At 40.9% G+C, this 14,728-nt stretch overlaps 1 pseudogene; it reads right to left on the bottom strand.

The window, feature by feature from the left end:
• Window positions 1–410: 410 nt before the first annotated feature.
• On the bottom strand, window positions 411–14,559 carry LOC147924110 (uncharacterized; annotated as a pseudogene).
• Between the last annotated feature and the right edge of the window lie 169 nt (window positions 14,560–14,728).

Genomic DNA, 14,728 nt, shown 5'->3' with positions numbered 1-14,728 from the left:
GATTACATTACATAGTTGGACCGGTCTAAATGAAACATGTGTATTACTTTTTTAACAGCTTTTACTTGACCGTTCACTTTTATAGTTTTAGCGCGAAATGCTCTGGTCAGATTGGCCCTGTCAAACACAAAAAAAATGTTTTGACATTCACACAATGACGCCAAACGTTTTCTAAATTTATAAATGGTCCAGTAAATGTCTAAATATGATCGTTCACCTAATACTAAACAATCCATTCACAACAAGGAGTCAGTTAGACACAAATCACAAAAGCAAACACAAATCATCGGAATAAACATAAATATCTATGATCTCAAGTTTGTTCTATACATTTTATCTCTTGGGAGATGAGGGCTCAATAGAGCGATTAAAGCATAATAAAATAATTACACCAGTAGTTAACATTCAAATCACAGATCAGAAACTCTGGAGAGGAACTGAAGTTGCCTAAGGAGAGGACTAAGAGTCTCCATGAGCTTCTCACAAGGATGGTTATGAACACCTTCGTAGGTTGTTACAACAACGTTTGGATCTTTTGCCAATCTCTGCTTTTGTTTCTTCACGTTGCATGTGTGGTATGTACATCTGTAATAGCTCCTGCAATAATTATTTTTATAATTTCAAATGAGTAATCAAATAATATTTTTGGTTATATATAATTCAGGGATCTGTTTATATAAACAATACGAAATGAACGCTCTAAATTCCAAGACACAAGCAATAACGTATTGCAAGTTTGCAACCGGACTAACTCCAAATGATGACTTGGATCGTTTAGGTTGTTAAACAAATGTTTCCCAACTAATATATAAACACGTGACCAATAGAGTTTGCATTGTATATGTAAGTTTTATTGTTTAGACGTTTGTTGAAACATTTGATGTTTGGTTTTTGTTTTTCTTCTTCTTGTCGGACATTTGATGGAGTATTTGTTGACTATCTATGACTATCACATTTATCTTAATCCATGAATTATATGAATTATGATACGATACCGTAGCCCATGCTTCAATCGCGGAATTCACAGCCTCTTTTTTGGATTATTTTTGACATATACACTTGGTGGAAACATGTGATTGTATCTAGCTTCCTTTCAATATTTTTTTTCTTTTTTTTTTTTCTTTTAAAAGGTGTTAGATATTCGGTAATATGGACAAAATTAGGTATACAATCATTCTAAACACTATCACTGAATTTTAGAATGATTAAGTCATTAAATTAAAACCTACAAACCCTTAAAGCCCACTATCATTTTACAAAATTTAATAAGTATATGATTATTATTATTATTATTATTAGCCCTTTAACAAAAAAAGTATATGATTATTAGTTATTAGTTATGTGAGAAGCATAATTCAAACGCACGAAACATTTTTTGGCAGCTACTTTTTAAGTTTTAACTATTCAAATTGAGCGCATCCAAAATTCTTATTAGTAAAAAGTAGAAAAAAATACAAACTTTGTTATTAAGTTTTTTTTTTCTTTTTTAGTATGAAAACTTTATTTAAGGAGATAAACTCCAAAGCTAATATTTTTATACAGCTTACATGAAAGCCATTAACTCGGATTTGGCAGATGAAGCATTTTTGACCGTTACTAATCCGATCATCTCACATATGGGGAATATCATCAATACAACAAAACACATTGCATATTGCTTACAAATTCTACGGAAACAGAAATTCAGGCCTAAATTTTCTTCGAAATCTTAATGCGATCGACGAGATGGTGGTTGATGTTTTGGGAAAATCAAAAGTTGCAATGGATGTAATGCGGAAAGCGGTTGTTGATGCAAAGGAAAGAAAAAAAGCAAGAGACGAAGCAGAAGATGGAGCGCAAAAACTAGCAAGAGATGAAGAAGTAAGGAAGAAAGCAAGGAACGAACCAAGAGAGAGAGCAGTTTACACTACTATCGTAGTTAAGTTAAATAGTTAATATGCATACGAGTATATAGCAAAGCAAAGCATGGTATATGTTCCCAATGTTAGCTTCAAAAACTAAAAGCATTGGATTATCTATACTATTAAAAGGGATTAAGAGATTATTACATGAAATGTCACTCAAATAGGAATAAAGATATGTATATCCTGTATCCAAACAGGTTGAATTCGGGCAGTTAAATTCGAAATTGTTTATATGTAAACATATTTCATTTGATTATATATTTTGAGATATATCTGGAAACAATAATTTCTGATTTTGATGTTACCTAATATACAAAATCATCTATTTTGTTTATGAAAATAATTTAAATATTTTTCTATAAAAATCGAGCAATTAAATTCAAAATTGTATATATGTATAAAAATTCAATTTGGTTATATATTGTGAGATATCAGCGTAAACAATATTTATAATTTTATATTATGATTTTCCTTTTTCTAAAATCTATATTCCAAAACTAAATGAACAAATCTAAAATAACTACCAAAATCTTTTTTGTTAGTATCCTAAAATATACTAGGTTCGGACCCGCACGTACATGCGGGGTTATGCTTATAACCAAAATTAATTTTGTATATAATTTCAAAGTTATACTAATTGAGATTTTAATTTGATATTTGGTTTGGTTTATTAATGTTTGAAAATTTAAAATAATAATGATTTTACCAGTATCTTAAAATTTGGAACAACATAACGGTTGGATTGGTAACAAACTAAATCAAATAAATGATTGGTTAGATTCTATTAATTTTGTGAACTATCAAATTGGATATATAACCGCTAACAGCGACGAAAATCCGTTTGAAACATATAAATATGGCCGTAACTCTCTTTTCGTTTTGTCAAGTTCCATTATGTCCTACACCCGTTCTCAAACTTTCGTTGCATAACAGAAAGCATTCCCAATATGAGACATTCCGAATGAGAAAAGTTTGTATTTTCGATTGAAAACGGGAGGGGACCAGACGAAAACATAAATTCACGAACTCACGTATGAAATAAACATAAATATAATTCATATATAGTATATCTATATATCATATGTTTTAATAAAAATATTACAAAATTAATTGACTTATTTATTCGTACTATTTTATATATGTTTCACCTATATTCGATTATGTTTTTTTTAAAATATTTCTAACTGTTACAGAACATATTTTAGTTATTTTTTTTTATTTTTTATTTTATTTTGAACTTATGCTAGTTCAATTGAAAATAGTAAAATTTATTTTAAATGTCATTAACCCAAAATTTTGTCATTTGGTTTATGACTATTTGGGTGTTTAAGTGTTAATCAGTACTTTAAGACTTGGATTAGAAATTTTTATACTATGAATTATACTATGAGTCATCGTTACCTTGAATATTTCATTAGAGATTCAAAATGACCATGACTTAAAGTCTATAAAAATTTTAAAAGTATTGAGATTAACACTCAAATACTCAAATTTCAAGGAAAATTTTAATAGACTTTTTAAAGATAACATTACTTAAAAACAAATTTCAAGGTGCTTATGTTATAAAATTTTAGTGCCATGTGTGATTTTTTGTTTTCTTTTCCATATACATCCCAAATTATAGTGCCATTTTAATAAAGACGGTTAACATCATATATTTGGAAAATAAGAAAATAATATAATTTAATACATACAGCTGATTATAATATAGTCATGGAAGATTAATTGTACTTATATAGTTTATGTACCCCTTGCTGTATTTGCTGGTTTCAAAAGTTAGTTAATGTTAATGCAAAGCTCAACTACATACTATAATAAGAATTTCCTAGAAAGATTTCTTAAATAAATCTATATAAAAACTGAAAAAATAAATACTAATATAGTATTTTGTGACTTACCGAGTTCATGTAAAAAAATATGGACTTATTTTAAGCAATCAAATGTAATTTTATTGTTTTGCAGATGCTATGTCAATTGGATGAACACCCGTTCATACTACAATCCTTCCTTATATACAATCTCTAGGTAAAAAAATGTATGCTTTCAAAAAAGATCTTGATTTGTATATAAATGATAGAAAATTATAAATTTAACAAATCATAAGAATCATAAATCTTAAACTGGACACAGAACATAGTATTGGCAAACTAAAAAAAAAAGAATATCTAATATAATAAAGTAAGGTTACACCCTCTAAGAAGTTCTATCTATCTGCCACGTGGCATCTCTGAATACTTTGGTTTTTATTTATTTTTTTTTTTCTAAAAGGCCATCATTTTTTCTATAACAAAACCAAAAAGGTATATTACAAAGATGTGATACAAAGCCTTATTGAAGTCCACATTTTTTAATAATAAAAGGCTAATTTTTCATTTATATAACGAAACCCAAAATGGTATATTACAAGAATGTGATACAAAACATTATTGAAGCACAAATATAAACCCAATTATATATGAAAAGACACGTTAACAGACACGTTTTAAGATGACAGTCCTAGGTTCATGTTGCAGATGAGAAAACCGCCGGAACATCGAAAGTTGCTCACCGCCAATTTGAAGTTGCCGAGAAAACTACATCGTCGACTAAACAAACATCATATTGGAGAATGGGCTGTAAATGGAAAATATGCTGTAAATGGTTAATGGACCAAAGAATTTTATCGTCATGGATTTAACCAGAAAAAAAAAAACAAATTACCGCGTCACACGTTGAGCGGGTTTTTTTGTTTAGTTTTAATATATTTTAATTATTTATTTTATTGTATTTCAATAATTTTGAGTATAATAAACTGATGAGTTTTCGTTTCTTTAACTTCATTGGTGTATTACATGAGTCTGTCGATTTTTACTAATTAAATGGTATATAAGATCCAACTATTGGGGCAGTATCTATAAAAAAACGTAATCATGAGTTGACGAGATATACACTATGTTTTTAGGTATCCTAAGCAATGTTCTAAAATACAGTACATATATGTTAGACGTACCGTACAGCCATATAGCGTCATATTCGACTATTTAGACTATACGGTTCTATTTGTATATAGAGCAAATTTGACTACACGGTTTTATTTGTATAGATTCGACTATTTAGACTATACGGTTAAATAAATGCATGCAACTAAGTTTGGCTTTAATCTAAACGTTACAAAAACCAATTGTACTCAGCTCTTATCTTTTAATGTGATGTACTTAGCCTCAATCTAGATCAATGTAAATTAGAAACAAAACTGCACATTAAAGTGTATTAAAAGCAAAAATGAGCCCGAAAAAATCACAGTTTTGTAACGTGAGGCTACTAAAATCCCACACTAAACTTTGTAAGTAAGGTTACACCCTCTAAGAAGTTCTATCTATCTGCCACGTGGCATCTCTGAATACTCTGGTTTATATTTTTAGTTTTTTTTTTTAAAAGGCCATCATTTTTTCTATAACAAAACCAAAAAGGTATATTACAAAGATGTGATACAAAGCCTTATTGAAGCCCACATTTTTTAATAATAAAAGGCTAATTTTTCATTTATATAACTGAAACAATCCTTCCCGTTTTTTTTTTAATACCTTAATTTACTAGTGGTCCCATACCCACTAACATCCTATCAACAATCAACAACCGCGGATAATCAAATAGCAACTTCCATTAAACCAATAAAATTCCAACAATCCAAAACAATAACCAATACCATAATCCAAATAAAGAAATAGCCAACAACTAACATCCTACAATGTTCCGTTGACTTAATCTAGCAACCTAACAATAGCTAGACCGCAACCAATCAAGCCTCTAGAACATCCCTTCCTCATCGCCTTGATTCCACGATCACACTTTGCCTTTACCTGCACCACAAACACATATTGCAATGCATGAGTATTTTATAAACACTCAGTAAGGCAATCCTCCATCTACTGGGCTATACACACAAGCAATAGAGTAACCAATAACCACACACCACAATCAACACACAACGATCAACGAACCAGGACTCAGCATCGACCGATGCCAACTGAGGAAAGCATCGATCGACGCAGAAGCTGCATCGACCGATGCAAGTGCAACTTGCATCGACCAATACCCAGTCTGCATCGACCGACGCATGCTCGACGCAACACGAAAACCCTAAAGTTTATCGCGCCGTCCTCGCACTTGCATCGACCGACGCAAGCAATGCATCGATCGACGCAACGTCGAGCACCGTGAATTCCCTGAAGCTTCTCGCCGGATCTCGTTCCTACAACCACAGAAACTCATTCCCAAGCCACAAGAAAGCTTCCTAACGTCCTTAACTACGATCTAACACATCTAACAACACCAAACAGGCAAGTTAAAGGTTCCTCTAGCTTAGATAAGCCATGGTCATGCACTTACCTGTGCCAAGACGAATCTGAACAATAAACAAGCAAGAGCAAGCCTCTAGGAAGCTCCTACAACGATCCCAGCTACAGATCTCTACAGGAACGCACCAAAACTCCAAGAAATCTCCAGAAACTCTCAAGAACTTTTCCTCTCTTTCGTTTTCTCACAAAAACGGCCAAACAACACTAATGGAACAAAAAGTCGACTTAAGGGTTTTTCCCTAACCCAAAACGCAGTGTTTTACTTAAGTCAAAAACGCACAGGAACAACCTTGCATTGACCGATGCACAACTTGCATCGACCGATGCAGAACCTAAACTGGGATTTTGGTTCACGGATGTTACAATTCTCCCCCACCAATAAGGATTCGTCCCCGAATCCCGCAATACCGTCCATCCTCCAAGGACCTCCGTGCCACCGTCAACACGGCCCGCACGTCCCTAGACCGGACCAACACCGTCAGCCAAGGTTTCCCGTGCCACTGTCGCAACAGCCCGCACACCTCCGACTGACCCTCGAGGTCTCCCTCTAGCCAATATACTCGCATCATAACACTATTTGCTCACAACTCAGTGCTTCCCCTGTTCGTGATCGCAACCAACGAATCATGCCGGCTCGCTATCAGGCCAACCGCCTTTAGCTACGGCATCCAGGAAGTCACTCACACACACTCCCCCCGCTCTCGGGTCGCAACCCTCGAGACATACCGGCTCACTGCCGAGCCTCGGCTCACAGCTACGGTATCCAGGGAGCCCCACATATCCCGCTCTTGGGTCGTCACCCTCAAGCGCGCTCTCGGATCGTCATCCGAAGCAACATACCACTCCCACTCTCTGGCCACAAAGTCCATCGAGCTATCGGTATCACGTGAGTTGGGCCCACACGGCCTTGAGCAAAACAAATACTGATGCCAACGAGTATCTCCCGACTAGATCTACCTCATCCTTTCCACAAAACTTTCCTTTCTAGAAAACTTTCTAATTCTGGAAACTTTCCTTTTGTGGAAACTTTCTATTTATGGAAACTTCCAAAAATAGAACCCGAACTATTTCTCTTTTCCCATGACAATAATAGTCAAACACAAAGAAAAAATACTCATCTTATAAATCTCAAAAATGTCATAATCGTTACAATCTCAACGAAAATACATCGGAAAAAGCCAAAAATACAACAACCGGAGCCAACAACCCGCATCCCGAGCACCACCTCATCTTGATACTTAGTCGCACAACCAACCACCCCTAAGCGACCAAAAAAAATCAAGAGAGATGGGCTGGAATATTCCGTACCCGCTCCAGCCACGGACTACAACTCGGACCCGGCTAGACAACTCAAGTCGCGGTCTGCTTCTCAAACCACTTCTTAAACCTTGCCTTCATCCTCGCCTCGGGCTCCCAAGTCTGCTCCTCTACTCCGTCACAGTCCCACAGGACTCTCATCAAAGGAATCTTCTTCTTCCGAAGTTCCTTGACTCTCCTCTCGAGCACCCTCAATGGTCTTGCCTCTAAAGTCATGTTAGGCTGAAGATCCTCAGGAATCTTAGCCAACCACTGATCACCCTCGTGAAGACACTTCCTCAGCATCGACACATGAAATACCTTGTGGAACGCACGCATAACCTCAGGCAACTCCAGCCTATATGCCACTGGTCCCACCCGCTCAACCACTCTGAACGGACCCATGTACCTCGGACTCAACTTAGTCTCTGTCAATGACCTGTTCGGACCCCGCAACATGGCCATCTTGAGGTACACTCTATCACCAACCTGAAACTCAAGATCCTTTCTCCTCCTATCAGCATAGCTCTTCTGCCGATCCTGAGCCTCCTTCATGTTCAGTCTCAAAACCCGAATCTTCTCCGAGGTCTCCTGAACAAAATCTGCACCAAAAATGCTCCTCTCCCCCACCTGAGTCCAACACAAAGGTGTACGACACGGCCTCCCATATAAAGCCTCATAAGGAGCCATCCCAATACTAGCCTGGTAACTGTTGTTATAAGCCAACTCCACCAAGCTCAAATGATCTGCCCAATGACCACCCCAATCCAGCACACACATCCTCAATAAATCCTCCAAAATTTGGATCGTCCTCTCTGACTGACCGTCCGTCTGAGGATGATAGGCTGTACTCATATGCACCTTTGTGCCCATCTCCGCCTGAAATGCCCTCCAGAACACCGAAGTGAACTTGGAATCTCTATCAGACACAATACTAGCAGGCACACCATGCAATCTGACTATCTCCCTCACATACTTCTTGGCCAAAACCGCTGCTCCATCAGTTTTCTTGATGGCTAGAAAATGCGCGGACTTAGTCAAACGGTCCACAATGACCCAAATAGCATCAAACGTCCTCGACACAGGCAAACCTACCACGAAGTCCATCGTGATCAAATCCCACTTCCACTCAGGAATGGGCAAACTCTGAAGTAATCCTCCAGGAACCTGATGCTCTGCCTTCACCAGTTGGCAAGTATCACACTTCGCCACCCAGTCAGCTACGTCCTTCTTCATCCCGACCCAGTGATAATACCGCTTGAGGTCACGGTACATCTTGGTCGCCCCTGGATGAATAGAGAACTTGCTCGAATGAGCCTCTCTCAGTATCTCCTGCCTCAAATCCTCACCCTTGGGCACACAGATCCGACCATGCACAAGGATAGTACCATTAGCAGAAACCTGATACTCTGCACCCGCAGCCTTAGAGGCATTCATCAGCCCCTCATCGCTCTCCTGAGCTAACCTCACTCTGCTCAACAAATCCGCTCTATCAGCTGCCTCCAAACCCAGAGGTTCCTGTGAGATAGCACACAAACTCAATGCACTAATCTCACCTACCAATGCCTTCATATCCTGCTCCTGAGCCGAAGCCACCCGCTTCCGACTCAAGGCATCTGCAACCAAATTAGCTTTACCAGGATGGTAAGCTATATCCAGATCATAATCCGCTACCAACTCCATCCAACGCCTCTGCCTCAAATTCAGCTCAGGCTGAGTAAAAATGTACTTCAGACTCTTGTGATCTGTAAATACCTGCACCTTCCCACCATACAGATAGGATCTCCAAATCTTAAGAGCAAAGATCACTGCTGCCATCTCCAAATCATGAGTAGGGTAATTAGCTTCATGCTTCCGCAACTGTCGCGAAGCATAGGCTATAACCTTCCCCCTGCTGCATAAGTACATAACCCAACCCCACTCTAGAAGCGTCTGTATACACAACATAAGGCTCGTCCTGCTCAGGCAATGCTAACACCGGCGTGGTAGTCAACATCTGCTTGAGACTTGCAAAACTTGCCTCACACTCTGGTGACCACACAAACGGGACATCCTTCCCTGTAAACTTAGTCATCGGCTGAGCCATACTCGCAAAACCCCGAACAAACCTCCTGTAGTAACCTGCTAACCCCAGGAAACTCCGAATCTCAGTGGCACTCTGCGGCCTCGGCCACTCCCTGATGGACTGAATCTTCTCTGGATCCACTGAAACTCCCTCTGCAGAAACAATGTGTCCTAAGAACCCCATCTCACGCTGCCAGAAACTGCACTTACTCAGCTTAGCAAACAACTTCTGCTCCCGCAGCTTCTCCAACACTGCTCTCAAATGTACTGCATGCTCCTCAGGACTCTTAGAATATACCAGGATGTCGTCGATGAAAATGATGACTGACACGTCCAGAAACTTCTGGAACACGTTGTTCATCAATCTCATAAACGCAGCTGGCGCATTTGTCAACCCAAACGGCATCACCACAAACTCGTAGTGCCCATATCTCGTCCTGAAGGCTGTCTTCCTCACATCTGCCTCATGAATAGGAATCTGATGATAACCTGAAGCCAAGTCGATCTTGGAGAACCAAGTAGCACCCCTCAACTGATCCAACAACTCATCAATCCTCGGGAGAGGGTACTTGTTCTTCACAGTAACTCGGTTCAAACCCCGGTAGTCAATACACAACCGAAAACTCCCATCCTTCTTCTTAACAAACAACACCGGAGCTCCCCACGGTGAACAACTAGGACGGATAAAACCCTTGCCCAACAAATCCTCCAGCTGCTTCTTCAGCTCTGCCATCTCTGCTGGAGCCATCCTGTAAGGAGCCTTGGATAACGGCATCATCCCCGGTTCCAGCTCAATGGTAAAAGGATCCGACCGAGATGGTGGTAATCCCAGCAATGACTGGAACACATCCTCAAAGTCCTCCACAACCGGAATACCGCTAACCGTAGACTTCCCCACTGACTCTGGCATAGATATAGTAACCAGATAGGCCTCACGGCCCTTCTCGATCATCTTCCCTGCCTGAACGGCTGAGATCACGAGACTCCCCGAAGTCGGTCTAATACCCTGAAAAACCAACTTCCCTCCTGGACGCTCAAACTCCACTCTACCCCGATAGCAATCCAAATGCACCTTATACCGATGCAACCAATCCATACCAAGAATGACGTCATACAACTCCACTGGACTGATAAGCAACTCCGCTGGCCACGACTCTCCTGCGATCTGAATATCAACTCCTCCAGCTCGTCCAATAACCCTCAGAAACTTGCCTCCAGCAACTCTGACAACTCCTGAACGCTCTCCAGAATCCCCACTGATCCCCGCACTCACGGCACACTCTGGAGTAATGAAGCTATGAGAAGCTCCAGAATCAAACATAACATGGGACTTAAACCCGCCGACCAACAAGGTCCCTACACAAACCTTATGTGTTGAGAACCTAACACTTGACCACAAACAAAAACAAATATAATCTGAACTTTTGAATTGACTAAGTTCGAATCTCAGAAGTTATACCTGTGATCGCTCCTGCACTAGTGCCACCGGGCTCCTGAGTCGCGTACACCTGAGACGTCGGCTCGATCCAACCCACCGGCTGCACACCGTGCTGCACAACCTGCTGCACCCCTGGCTGAGCTCCAGCCTGCAACACTGCTACTGCTCTCTGCTGCAACTTGGGACAACGAGGCTTTATGTGCCCCGTCTCTCTGCAGTAGTAACACACTCGAGTATCTATCCGCGGCTCCGTCACCGCCCGCTGCTCTGTCACTGCCCGCTGCTCACCTCTCTGTGGACAGCTAGTCACCTTGTGGTTCCTGCTACCACACCCAAAGCATCTCGCACCACCGTGCCTCGACCTCTGCATAACATCAAACTTCCGTTTCTGCCCTTGCGCAGGCTTGCCGCCCTTGCTAGGAACAGAAAACGGCTGAGACTGCTGTGGCTGCACTGAAGGACTGACCACAACAACCTGTGCCCTCAAGTCATCCTCTATCCCAGCTGCAACCTCAACCAACTCCGCTCTCGTAGCATAACTCCTCACTCTGCACCGAGTCCTCAAATCATCCCGCAGAGCCAACAAAAACCTCCGCACCTGAGCCGACTCTGGCTCCCAAGCCCTGCCTGCATACCCCACAAGCCGACTGAACTCTGCATCCAGCTCCCGCACTGTACGGTCTCCCTGAGTCAACCCCAAGAACCGTGCCTCCATGCGATCAAGAGCCTCCTGAGGAAAATACTTGGAGTTAAACTCCCCCACAAAATCTCCCCAAGACATACCCCGCTGCACCCTCCGTGCTGTCACCGACCTCCACCACACACGTGCATCTCCTGACAAGTAAAATACTGCCAGATCCACCCTGTACCGGTCGGGACACCTAAGCGAAAGGAAAATAACCTCCATTCGCTCTCTCCACTCATCCGCTACACTCGGATCGGTACTTCCTGAGAAATACCCTGCTCCCACATGCCGCAGCTGCTCCATCATCCGCACATACTGAGCATCCACTGCCTCGGCCCCCGGCTGCACACCTGACTGCAAACCCGCCGCAGGCTTAACCTCTGGAACCTGCCCACCAACCCCTGGCGGCACTACTGGAACCTGCCCACCAACCACTGGCGGCACCACTGGACCCTGACCACCACCCACTGGCGGCACTACTGCTGGAAGTCGCTGCAAAACCTGAGCTAGCAAGTCCATCAAGACATCCTCCCTGCCTGGAGCACCTCCTGCTGCAACCCCCACACCCGGGGCAACACCGTGACCGACACCGGGCCCATCCGCCCTGCCGTCACCCAAACCAGCCTGGTCTCCAGACACACTAGGATGAACCTGTGACTCCGCCACCTCCTCACTGGCCATGCTTTGGGCTACACTCACACTGGCCTCAGGAACCTGACCTCGTCCCCGACCACGACCACGACCACGCCCACGACCACGACCGCGACCAACAGCATCCTCACCTCTAACCATCTGTGCCATCCAAGAACAGAAGGCTAAGCAAACAATAATTCTAATACACAAAACACAACTCACCGTGGAATCACAAACAGGCTCGAAGGGGATGTTCTAGGACTTCATGCCACACACAATTGACCCACTCACACAATCAATCTTAGCATGGAATCCTAAACATCAACAGCAAAAGCACAATGAACCCTAGACCTAGAACCGTAAGGGCTCTGATACCAAAATGAAACAACCCTTCCCGTTTTTTTTTTTTAATACCTTAATTTACTAGTGGTCCCATACCCACTAACATCCTATCAACAATCAACAACCGCGGATAATCAAATAGCAACTTCCATTAAACCAATAAAATTCCAACAATCCAAAACAATAACCAATACCATAATCCAAATAAAGAAATAGCCAACAACTAACATCCTACAATGTTCCGTTGACTTAATCTAGCAACCTAACAATAGCTAGACCGCAACCAATCAAGCCTCTAGAACATCCCTTCCTCATCGCCTTGATTCCACGATCACACTTTGCCTTTACCTGCACCACAAACACATATTGCAATGCATGAGTATTTTATAAACACTCAGTAAGGCAATCCTCCCATCTACTGGGCTATACACACAAGCAATTGAGTAACCAATAACCACACACCACAATCAACACACAACGATCAACGAACCAGGACTCAGCATCGACCGATGCCAATATGCATCGACCGATGCCAACTGAGGAAAGCATCGATCGACGCAGAAGCTGCATCGACCGATGCAAGTGCAACTTGCATCGACCAATACCCAGTCTGCATCGACCGACGCATGCTCGACGCAACACGAAAACCCTAAAGTTTATCACGCCGTCCTCGCACTTGCATCGACCGATGCAAGCAATGCATCGATCGACGCAACGTCGAGCACCGTGAATTCCCCGAAGCTTCTCGCCGGATCTCGTTCCTACAACCACAGAAACTCATTCCCAAGCCACAAGAAAGCTTCCTAACGTCCTTAACTACGATCTAACACATCTAACAACACCAAACAGGCAAGTTAAAGGTTCCTCTAGCTTAGATAAGCCATGGTCATGCACTTACCTGTGCCAAGACGAATCTGAACAATAAACAAGCAAGAGCAAGCCTCTAGGAAGCTCCTACAACGATCCCAACTACAGATCTCTACAGGAACGCACCAAAACTCCAAGAAATCTCCAGAAACTCTCAAGAAGTTTTCCTCTCTTTCGTTTTCTCTCAAAAACGGCCAAACAACACTAATGGAACAAAAAGTCGACTTAAGGGTTTTTCCCTAACCCAAAATGCAGCATTTTACTTAAGTCAAAAACGCACAGGAACAACCTTGCATCGACCGATGCACAACTTGCATCGACCGATGCAGAACCTAAACCGGGATTTTGGTTCACGGATGTTACAATAACGACACCCAAAATGGTATATTACAAGAATGTGATACAAAACATTATTGAAGCACAAATATAAACCCAATTATATATGAAAAGACACGTTAACAGACACGTTTTAAGATGACAGTCCTAGGTTCATGTTGCAGATGAGAAAACCGCCGGAACATCGAAAGTTGCTCACCGCCAATTTGAAGTTGCCGACAAAACTACATCGTCGACTAAACAAACATCATATTGGAGAATGGGCTGTAAATGGAAAATAGGCTGTAAATGGTTAATGGACCAAAGAATTTTATCGTCATGGATTTAACCAGAAAAAAAAAACAAATTACAGCGTCACACGTTGAGCGGGTTTTTTTGTTTAGTTTTAATATATTTTAATTATTTATTTTATTGTATTTCAATAATTTTGAGTATAATAAACTGATGAGTTTTTGTTTCTTTAACTTCATTGGTGTATTACATGAGTCTGTCGATTTTTACTAATTAAATGGTATATAAGATCCAACTATTGGGGCAGTATAAAAAAACGTAATCATGAGTTGACGAGATATACACTATGTTTTTTAGGTATCCTAAGCAATGTTCTAAAATACAGTACATATATGTTAGACGTACCGTACAACCATATAGCGTCATATTCGACTATTTAGACTATACGGTTCTATTTGTATATAGAGCAAATTTGACTACACGGTTTTATTTGTATAGATTCGACTATTTAGACTATACGGTTAAATAAATGCATGCAACTAAGTTTGGCTTTAATCTAAACGTTACAAAAACCAATTGTACTCAGCTCTTATCT

This window comes from Camelina sativa, chromosome 17, assembly GCF_030686135.1.
Source record: "Camelina sativa cultivar CO46 ecotype springtype chromosome 17, ASM3068613v1".
NCBI classification, from domain to species: domain Eukaryota; kingdom Viridiplantae; phylum Streptophyta; class Magnoliopsida; order Brassicales; family Brassicaceae; genus Camelina; species Camelina sativa.
The sequence above is the reverse complement of the archived record's forward strand: the minus strand, read 5'-3'. Positions and strand labels throughout refer to the sequence as shown.